The sequence below is a fragment of the Pelmatolapia mariae genome, linkage group LG1, assembly GCF_036321145.2.
Source record: "Pelmatolapia mariae isolate MD_Pm_ZW linkage group LG1, Pm_UMD_F_2, whole genome shotgun sequence".
In the NCBI taxonomy this organism is placed as follows: Eukaryota; Metazoa; Chordata; class Actinopteri; order Cichliformes; family Cichlidae; genus Pelmatolapia; species Pelmatolapia mariae.
In genome coordinates this window covers 18,860,413-18,868,715 of record NC_086227.1, presented here as the reverse complement: position 1 = coordinate 18,868,715, position 8,303 = coordinate 18,860,413, and positions in this window count along the sequence as shown.

Below are 8,303 nucleotides of genomic sequence, written 5' to 3'. Positions count from 1 at the left end.
GGAGAGGGAGATCTGGGCTTCTCTGCTTGGGCTGCTGCGCCGGATAAGCAGAAGAAAATGGATGGATGGATGGATGGATGGATGGATGGATGGATGGATGGATGGATGGACATTCTTTTTCCAAAATGGATTACATTAATTTTTCACCCCAAAATTGTACACACAATACCCATAATGACAAAGTGAGAAAGCTTTGCTTGAAATGCTTATAAAAGTATTAAAAATAAAAATATTTAAAAAATTAACTTCAAGTCTTTTATGTATGATGATACAAGCTTGGCATTCCTATTTTTGGACCTATGTTTCTCCCTTTCTTTTTCTGTGCACAGCCATTTTCAGATCTCAAAATATGTTTAATCGGGTTGAAGTCTAGACTCAAGCTGGGACACTCAAGGACAATCACAGAGTGGTCCCAAAGCCACTTTGTTATCTTTGTTGTGTGCTTAGGGTTGTTGTCCTGTTGGAAGATGGACCTTTGCCCCAATCTGGGGTCCAGAGCACTCTGGAATAGGTTATCATCAAGGATGTCTCTGTACATTGCTGCATTAATTTTTTGCTCGGCCCTGCCTAGTCTCTCAGTTTCTGCTGCCAAAAAACATCCCCACAGCATGATGCTGCCACCACCACGCTTAGCTGTAGGGTTGATGTTGGGCAGGTGTTGAGCAGTGCCTGGTTTCCTCCAGACATGACGCTTGGCATTCAGGCCAAAGAGATCAATCTTTGTTTCTTTAGACCAGAGAGTTTTATTTCTCATGGTCTGAGAGTCCTTCAGGTGCCTGTTAGCAAACTTCAGGTGCACTGCCATGTGCCTTTTACTAAGGAGTGGCTTCTGTCTAGCCACTCTACCATGCCAGCCTGATTGGTGGAGTGCTGCAGAAATGATTGTCCTTCTGGAAAGGTTTTCCTCTCTCCAATATTGGAGTCCTGTCAGAGTGACCATTGGGTTCTTGGTCACCTCCCCAACTAGGGTTCTTCTACCCCTATCGGTCAGATTAGCTGGGTGGTCAACTCCAAGGAATGTACTAGTGGTTCCAAACTTCTTTCATTTACGGATGATCATGGAATCTGTGCTCACTGAAATTTTTTTGTACTGTGTAACTGATTGCCTTCATCAGGAGCCTCTCTGATTCACTAATTCAGCATTCAAACCCGAATCGGGAGCGGAGCGGTTTTAACTGGAGCGGAGCCACAGTTTGGAATTGGGGTTTTTTGGAGTTTTTGTCATTCTTTTTGTCGGACATTTCCACGTCACGGCCACCACAGCAAGTGAGGCCATCCACATCGTCACTGCAGCAGTGGGCGAACACATTCGCCTCGCCTCGCCCCGCCCGCTGTCTACTTAGCTGGAATATAGTTGGAGGATGAGGAGGCCATTGCTGCATCACCTTCAGTCTCAGCAGCACATACCTCTTCCAGGAGGAAGCGGTGTTCACGTTGCTGGCTCTCCTCGCCATAGTTACCCCTATGCCTATCGGCAATGTTAAGGCTGTTAAAGGTGTAACTAAACCCACAATGGTGGATGGGCTAAACATCTCTGAGTTACCGACAAATGCATGCTGTCTGACTGCTAATTCTGGGGAGAAGGGAGTGTTGGCTAAGGTGCCCAGGGCCACTGTGTGGAACTCAGAGTTAGGGAACTCAGAGTTGGGGAACTCAGAGTTACAGAACTCAGAACCAGAGAACTCAGTCAGGCCAGTGAGATGGAAATTCTCCTCAGGGGCTGACCTCTGGAGCCCCGGAGGTCATAAAGCCTGCACAGCTCCAGTCAGCCTCGTCTCAAGTGAGCCAGTCCAGCATCCTGCCTTGCCTCCGCCAGTGGTCTCCACATCATCTCAACCACCTGTGGCTTCTACACCACCGTCAAGTCCTACCACTGCTGTGCTCGAGTCAGAGGGACCTGCCCTGCACGAATCCTGCACAGTCCTCTGTTTCCCCGCTTGTATGTATAGGTGTTTGGATGTGTGTGTGTGTGTGTGTGTGTGTGTGTGTGTGTGTGTGTGTGTGTGTGTGTGTGTGTGTGTGTGTGTGTGTGTGTGTGCGTGTGTGTGTGTGTGTGCATCCAGGAGGCCAGTTTACAGGCACCGTCACGCTGAGAGGAGTTCCTGCGCTGAAGCCTAGCTCAGGTTTTGCCGTCGCCAGCTGTAACTGATTGCCTTCATCAGGAGCCTCTCTACTTAACAGTGTGGCTGGGCTTCAGTCGATGCTGGATTATTGTGTCAAACCCGAATCGGGAGCAGAGCGCTGTTTTCACTGGAGCGGAGCCACGGTTTGGATTTGGGTTTTTTTGGAGTTTTTGTCATTCACTTTTAACCTCCTAGGACCTGTCGTCCACATATGTGGACATCACATTTTGGGTTGTCTAGACCAAAATACTACATTTTGCTCTACAAGGGCCTGATATCCATGTACGAGGACATTATACTGCCACTGTTCTATTGAAATTTTAAACAAATATCCTCATATGTGGATCTCATTTTTCTCAGAAACAAAAATTAGGTAAAAAAAAAAAAAAAATCTGGTAATTCTTTGTTTTTACATTCATCAGGTGCCAAGCAGCCCAAATATCAAAGAGAAATTTAAAATGCATACCATGGAAGAGTTCGGGTCTTAGGAGGTTAATGGACGCTTGCACTGTGTGGGATTTTGGCAGAATCACCATGGGAGCCACAGTGCGAGGACTGTCACCATTGGCTTTTGTTTTGTGTTTTTCATCACTGTAATTAAACTCACTGTCTGCATCGTAAGAGTCCTGCGTTTGGGTCCTACTTCAGCCAGACCCTGACAGGTGTGTGCCTTTTTAAATCATGTCCAATCAACTGACTTTATCACAGGTGAACTCAAATCGAGCTGTAGAAACATCTGACAGATGATCAGTGGATGTACCTGACCTCAAACTGTTTTAACTTTGTTATTATGATGTGTTGTGTGTTGAATTTTGAGGTGAAAAATGAATGTAATCCATTTTGGAATAATGCTGTAACACGACAAAATGTGAAACAAGTCAAGCGCTGTGAGTACATTCTGGATGAAGTTATTCGAGCACAAAATATGGACTAATTTTTACCTTTGGTTAGTTGGCTCATTTACCTACCTTGTCTGAGGTTAATATCCTTTATCGTTAGTTGTTATTTAGTCTCATAGTAACACTTTAATGTTACACCAATATAATGGATGTATATATACAGTTTAAATATAAATCATGTAAACAAGCCACACTGTGTACTAAGGAAAAACATAGCACTGTATAGAAGCCAAAGTTTATAGCCCTAAGTATAGAAGATAGTATTTCTAGCTCACCACTCATGTGCAAAACTAATTAATAATTTCTCAGCTGATGTCCTCCATGAGAGACATCAGAGGATTGAATCACGTCACTGGGTCTCTCTTGCGTGGATATTTCTGCCAGCACAGTTAAGCAAGGCTTTCCCAAAGACCTCTAGGCATTTCTGTGTTTGATGAGATTCTGTTAACAAAGCAGCTGTGAAGCAAAGAAATGGAGACTACAGACAGACTGCAGCAGTATGAACCTTGTTAAAAAGGGAGAAATGATGAATAATGTGACATATATTTTACATGTTAGATTAGTCAACTGTACATCAACAATAAGAGAGAGCAGAAATGCTTTAATCCATATAATTTCAGCTATCAGTCACAAGGAATCCTGTTTTTTCTTTTTCCACAACATTGCTTGAAGTTGCTTCACAACTGATGATCTGCATCATTCAATACAAAATACATTCAGTGCAGAGTGGCCTTTGAAGACACAAATCACAATTTTGGGGTGACTGTGGCTCAGGAGATAGAGCAGGTCATCTGCTAACAGGAAGGTTAGGGGTTTGATCCCTGACTGCTTCAGTCTACAAGTATCCTTGGGCAAGATACTGAACCCCAAGTTGCCCTAAATTCATCTGCGTTAGAATGTATGTGAATGTTAGACAAAGTAGTTAGGTATAGAAAAAATTACTTGTATGTGTTGCATATGTATATGTGGGTGAATGGGGCATGTTGTATAAAGCCCTTTAACTGCTCAAATAGAAGAAGAAGTACTGTTTAAGAAGCAGTCCATTTACAATTTTCTGTGGGTTTGTCTATGCATTACCAACTCCTTTCACATTTATAGATTTATGATCCATTGAGAAATATCGATTATTTCCTGTTTTAAAAGTGACCTGTTGCTGAAGGTAATGCTGAACATCAAAGACAGCTAGTAACTGATTATGAATGAGATCGCTTTATGTGAACCAATGAGAGATTGAAACATTTTGCTATGCTGAAAATCTCAAACAGTGAAGCTTGCAGCACTTTGCTATCGTAAAAAAAAAGAAAGAAAGAGAATTAAAGAGATTTTGATTGTGATCACATGTGATTACAAAAAACTAATAGTTATACAGTAGTCTCCTGCTTCTTGTTTCTGCTGTCCTTTTCAGCTCAAACTGTTCTTTACAGCCACTAATATTTGTGACTTAAATTCTGAGATCTTATTCAAATGAACTTGGATGGGATTAAAATTGAAAAGCTTCAATTCCCACATGGCTGACATTACAAGCAACAAATAATGAAGAGTGCAAAGTTAGAAGTCACAGCATACAAACAACAGATGTAACAAGTCCCAGTGTCCCCAGAACAGGCATCAGCAAGCTGGTAAGCTAGATCTGGCCTGCTAACATTTCCTTCTTACCCAAGCTTAGCATGGTTTGTATAACTCCTGAAAATATAAGCACAATTAAAACCACTAAAATCAATGAAGACAATATGAATATTTTGATAAATGAATATCCTTCATAATCTTGCATCTAAGAAGAGAAGGAACATAAGGTCACACATGGCACTATCCACATGTCGAAGGCATTAAATACGATATAAACAGACTCAATTAAAAAATAACCCTGAATTTTCACCTGAATGCGATGGCCAGCAGACATTTTAAGAATAAAAATGTTGACTCAAAGATCATGATAAAATGAATGGACGTGAATGGATGAAATGAATTTTATTCACAACCTCTTCCAAATCACACAGATGACACCGTCTGCCCTCCTCTGGGACTTAATGGAAGCGTCCAGTTTCCACAGCTAGAGGCAGGATGCCAGGTCTTAGCTGAGCACAAACAGACCACTGAGCTCTGCCCAGGTTCAGGGTGACATATTGCTCAGGATGGTAAATGTGTGGAATAAACACAATATGTTCTCAGTTTGCTTAGTATTTCTTCTGAACATCTTTCTTTATAAACACTACAAATACTGCTAATATGAATCCCTTTCACTTCTATAGCTACTGAAGCAATCCCAATAAAACTTTTGCTTAGTGAGTAACTTTATTGTCATGCAGTAAATAACAACAGTAAGTCACCCTTCACATGGTTCCTAGATCACTGTATACAAACTCAAAGTTTGTTCAGCTATCACCTTCCAGCTGCAAGGATCTTTACAGAGCTAACCCTTAAAAAAAACAAAAACAAACAAACAAACAAAAAAAAACCCAATACACCCATAACAAACACAGTTACAAACCAAGGTAAAGCCTAAATATTTAAAATGAGCCACTGAAATGCAATTTGTTGTCTAAAATGCATGATCTGACCCATTTACTAGCAGGAAGTAAACTGTTAAATTATTTACATGAAATCCAAAGAGTGTAGGGGAAAGCACAGCCAGTCTTTACTCATTAATTTGCTTGATAGCTTTTGCAGCTTTATAAAGTATCCAATCAATACCAGATTTCTGTAGATTGAATGTCATGATTTACACTGTCAATAACCTTCAAATCCATAAAGCAAAAAGTCGAAGTCCCTTCCTGCATTCTTGCATTAATGATTGTGCAGAGAAAGTATAAACTGATGAGAGGCAACAGTATACTACCTGCTTAATACTGTGTTGTCTAGCATCAGTTAATGCATGCAGAAAAATGTGAATAGGTTGGAAATTATTCTGGGAAAAAGCTCAGCCGCAGTGTTCAAACGACCAAAATGAATGAGAGAAAAGATTGTTGCTTTGTCAAACTCCCAAGTTACAGACAGCCCTGATGGCAATACCAGTGCTAGTTAGCATTTTTATCTGTCCCTTTCCGAAACTGATGATACAATTTAAGTAAAGAAAGAAAACAAAACAAAATAAAAGTGTATCTTTTTATGTTTGTTACTCTGATAGGTTAAATTTAAAATGTTTATTCTATAAATCAATGTACCAAGAAAAAAAAAAGACACATTTTTAAAGGCAATTTAATTTATATAAAAATGAAAATGAAAAACATTCAAATTGCATCAAATATGTGTACTCAACAAGCTAACTACAATGTAAAACCTGAACTGTTGCCATCATCTCTATTAATTTAACTGTAATAAGAAAGAATAAAAGTCGACTCACTCTCTTCTGCTTATCCAGTTTAGTTGTTGCTGGAGACTATCTCAGCTGCCACAGCGTGGTGATACACCCTGAACAGATCACCAGTCTGTCCAAGGCCAACAAAGAGAGACAGACAACCATTCACACTCACACTCCCTGGGCCCACGTCCTCATTTTAGGTTTGACAGTGTTTTAGTAGATGAAGGTGTACGGCTTAAACACTGAGCTGCAATTTGGGAAAGGCCTCGAAGGGGACTGGCGGCAGCTCCTGGGCCTGGCAGATCCCAAAGAAGGCATCCCTTAGAAGCAGAAATAACTCTGCGTTATGAAGGTCAAAGACCTCTGCAGTAATAGTTCAATTTTCAATTCAATTTATTTATACAGCGCTAAATAACAACAACAGTCGCCTCAAGACCATGCAATAATACCTACAGAGATAAACTCAACAGTCACATGACCCCCCTGTGAGCAAGCACTTTGGCGACAGTGGGAAAGAAAAACTCCCTTTAAACAAGAAGAAATCTCAGGCAGTACCAGTCTCAGGGAGGGGCAGCCATCTGCCGCAACCGGTTGGGGTGAGAGAAGGAAAACAGGACAAAACACATTTGCGAAGAGAGCAAACGCCAAGTGACATCACCACCCAAAGGAGAGGAATATAACTGGTAGGCAGGCTAGCGAAGATAAACAGCCCATGGACTCAATAAGGTGGTCAAGGATTCCATAGAGTGGATGAGCTCAGAAAATTAGGAAGGAACGGCGGGAGAAGAGATCAAGGGAAATTCAAACAATGAAAAACCTTAATAGATGAATGAGGGGAATCCTTAGTCAGGTAGCGATGTGGCTCGACTCTGAACTGAGCTCTGACAGTGACGCATGCCGGGATTTTAAGACGGCTCAAAAAAGCTTACGTAAGCTTGTCTTTGAGTAGAAGATGGAGAGGGGGTGTCTAGCTGGTTAATTCACTTTGGGTAATGTAGCGATAATTACTGTGCCGATTTCTGAAACGAACAGAGGTGATGGTGAGCAGTTTTGGAAGGGTTGGTTGAATTGAAAGACTGATTAGAGGAGAAACGCCTTTTATAATGATAACCCCCGAAACCGGCAGAGAACCGAGTATGATTCCACCGAACCTCATAGAACACGTGTCAAACTCAAGGCCCGCGGGCCACATCTGGCCCGGCGGACATTTATATCTGGCTCGCAAGATCATTTTATATAGATTTATTATTATTCTTATGCATGGCCCGGCGATATGAGGCGCTAATAACACACAAACTACAGATCCCAAAATGCAGTGCTGCAGCCTCCTTGCCGAACGCTAGGATAGCTGGGAAAATTCCCGCGTCAGTCAAGTCAAACTTCTGTTATTGCGAAGCTAGCCCCTCACAATGGCGAAGAGAAAAGTTGATTCTGAAACCAGAGCCTTTCAGCACCGGTGGGAGGCTGAATATATGTTTACAGACATTGCTGGTAAACCCGTGTGTCTTATTAGTGGAGCTAATGTGACTGTAATTAAGGAATTTAATTTAAGACAGCACTACGAGACAAAACATCAGGATAAGCTGAAAAGCCTAAATGCAGAGCAGAAAGTAGAAGAGCTAAAGAAGAATCTAACATTTCAGCAGACGTTTGTCACCAGAGCAAAATCACAAAATGAAGCTGTTGTGAAAGCAAGTTTTATTGTAGCAGAGGAGATAGCCAAATCAGCCCGGCCATTTACCAAGGGAGAGTTTCTGAAGAGCTGCATGATGAAGGTGTGTTATACCTATACCCCAGTGTACACATGCGAATGCTTTGGGAAAGGGAAACCACCACACGTGCCTAGCCTCCCACAAACGGCCGGACCTTCTCCAAAGAAAAGGACAAAAGAATTACACAAAACATACAACTCAAATAAACAACAAACACGGACTCTATCCTACAGTCTCCTTTAAACACACTTTAAAACATCACCATCGAGCG